Source organism: Staurois parvus, unplaced genomic scaffold, assembly GCF_062004578.1.
Source record: "Staurois parvus isolate SC_StPar_1 unplaced genomic scaffold, SC_StPar_1.0 ptg000342l, whole genome shotgun sequence".
In the NCBI taxonomy this organism is placed as follows: domain Eukaryota; kingdom Metazoa; phylum Chordata; class Amphibia; order Anura; family Ranidae; genus Staurois; species Staurois parvus.
The window spans coordinates 1,331,711-1,334,690 of record NW_028318138.1 but is presented as its reverse complement, the minus strand read 5'-3'; the positions used below and the strand labels follow the sequence as shown (position 1 = coordinate 1,334,690).

The window sequence follows — 2,980 nt, the reverse complement described above, 5'->3', positions numbered from 1 at the left end:
CCTCTCCATCACTACTAACAACACCACCATCTCTCCCACCCCACACGCCAAAGTCCTGGGTGTCACCCTGGACTCCCACCTCTCCTTCCTGCCCCACATCCAACTGCTATCTAGATCTTGCAGGCTCCACCTCCGCAACATCGCCAAGATACGTACATTCCTCACCCCAGACACCACCAAACAACTCGTACACTCCCTCATCATCTCACGCCTGGACTATTGCAATTCTCTTCTCACTGGCCTACCCAAACGAACGCTATCCCCACTCCAGTCTATCCTGAACTCAGCGGCTAGACTCATCCACCTCACCAACCGCTCCACATCTGCCTCCCCCCTCTGCCAATCCCTTCATCGGCTCCCGATTGCCCAACGCATCAAATTCAAACTGCTAACTCTGACCTACAAAGCCATTCACAACGCCTCCCCGAAATACATAACTGACCTGATACCCAAATACTACCCTACCTGTGCCCTCCGCTCCTCACAGGACCTCCTACTCTCTAGCTCCCTGGTCTCCTCCTCCCACGCCCGATTGCAGGACTTCTCCAGGACTTCCCCCATCCTCTGGAACTCCCTACCCCAATCCATCAGACTGTCACCTACCCTCCTCACCTTCAGGCGCACCCTGAAAAACCATCTCTTCAGGGAAGCCTACCCCAACCTCACCTAACACCCGACCTCACCTAGCAACTAACCTCCTCCACTCCTCCCACCACCCCCACAGCCATCTCCTCTTGTACCACTTTCCCCTCCCTCCTAGATTGTAAGCTCGAAAGAGCAGGGCCCTCGAACCCCTCGTGTATTGTATTGTTACTGTCTTGTCTCATGTACTGTCCCCCCTTGCTACTGTGCAGCGCTGAGCATACCCTTTGGCACTATATAAATACTGTATAATAATAATAATATCTGACAACAATTGTAAATGATCCAATTCGGTGGTTGGGCAGAATGTAAGGCCTTTGGAGAGGATGGTTAATTCTGGTTGTGAAAGTTTATGATTTGACAAGTTGATTATTCCAAGTTCCTCTGTTATATCCACATTTTCAGTCAAGTCAGCACTTGCACAAGGGATCCCTTGGGATTCCGGATTGGAATAGTAGGAGGTATAGATGTTGGGTTGCTTCTAGTACAATGTACTAAGGCCCTGATGACACCCAGGAGGTGCCTGTGCACCTCCAAGAAAAAAAAATTATCTGGCAAAGAGATTCTTCGGAACACTTTTTAACAGCTCGCTAATACCATCAGGCAAACTAAAAGAAAAGAATAAATAATGGAATGCAGTGGCGGAGCAGATTTTTCGCCTATCATCTTTTTTTTTTCTTTTTTAACATTAAGTGTATTTATAGGAACAGTATACCAGTATATAGAATAGATTAAAGATTACTTGCAAAGTAGAAAAAAAAAAAAAAAAAGTTTCGAGCCAGCCAGGAGTCGAACCTAGAATCTTCTGATCCGTAGTCAGACGCGTTATCCATTGCGCCACTGGCCCTCTTGTTGAAAAAAGTTTTAACTCTTCCTCACCCAGCTAACATCAAACATTTCTAACCAATCAATGTAATTGTTTTAATGTCAGTATGACCAATCATATATTTATGCTTCCACTTTCTGTCCCATTCACACTGGTGTGTTGCAGCAATGTGTCAGTTCCTGCATGTGCATTGCATTGTGCTTCCTTCCGTTCATTGTGAATAGTAACAGTAGAAGGCAAGGAACCGCAGTCTACATCCTAAATACCATGCATTGTGGTGTGCTGTGCTGCTAAAAACCCAAAAGATTGCCTTACCTTAGGTTCACACCTATGCGCAGGGACGGACTGACCATTTGGAAACTCGGGCACTGCCCGAGGGCCCGGGGTCAGTAGGGGGCCCCGTGAGATGTCCCTGGTACCTTTTTCATAGGCTTTTTTGAGTTTGGGGAAGGACAAAGGGGCCCCATGATCCCCTATTGCCCGGGGGGCCCCATGAGTTGTCAGTCCGCCCCTGCCTATGCGGGTTGCATTTTGTGCGTTTCTGCATTATGTTTTGCATTTTTGCACTTGTGTTTTTGCTGCGTTTTGTGAGGGGGGGGGGTTATTTTTTAAATATTTCTTGCTGCTAGACAGATTTTAAAACACATAAAAAATGCGGCAAAAACGCAATACATGCTTTTCTACAGAGTTCCTATTGAAGTCTATTGAACAAAAAAATGCAGCTTTTTGCGTTCAAAAAAGTCCTTGATCCTTTCCAAAAAATGCACCGGTTGAAAAGACAGAGATGTGAACTTGTCCCATAGGAAATCATATTAAATGGACTGTACTGTGTTTCTGCTAAACGCTGCAGAAAATGCATAGATGTGAACCTAGGGTTACATTAACACACCATAACAGATAAAAAAAGTGTGAATCGGCCTTTAGTCCTGGTTCACACCTATGCATGCTGCAATCTGCTGTGGGAAAAAGTGTCCCTGACAATATTCAAAAACACAGTGGCTGGAAATGCAGAGATGTGAATATGTCCCATAGGAAACCATGTTAAATGGACTGTAGTGAGTTTCTGCAAAACGCAAAAAGCACTGAAAAAACGCCTTGGTGTGGCCAGTTCACACCGCATTTTTTTTTCTTCATCAAAAACACACTGATTGTAGGTCACATGGTTTCCAATGGCATAGTTCACACCAGTGCAGTCAGTTTCAGTTTCAGAAAAAAAAAGTAGAACATGCTGAATTTTTTCTGCACTTAACTGTACTGTAACGTGGTCAAATACATCACAAACGCACCAAAAAACGCACTGGAACTCACATGTCCTTATTTAAATGTAATTAATATCCTTTAAGAGCCTTATTTTAAAACATTTTATATCAACAATCATAATATCATTGGTAAGTCTTTGTATGTATATACAGTATATCTCCAACATTTATTAGCTGTCATAACAGTAATATACATTATATTGCCAAAACTATTGGTCGGCCGGCCTTTACACACACATGAACTTTAATGGCC

The 2,980-nt window shown here is 44.2% G+C and overlaps 1 non-coding gene across 1 annotated transcript; it reads right to left on the bottom strand.

Annotated features, from left to right (window-relative positions):
* Nucleotides 1-1,416: 1,416 nt before the first annotated feature.
* TRNAR-ACG (transfer RNA arginine (anticodon ACG)) lies at nt 1,417-1,489 on the bottom strand. The gene has a single exon. It is a non-coding gene; the product is annotated as a tRNA-Arg (tRNA).
* Nucleotides 1,490-2,980: the final 1,491 nt, after the last annotated feature.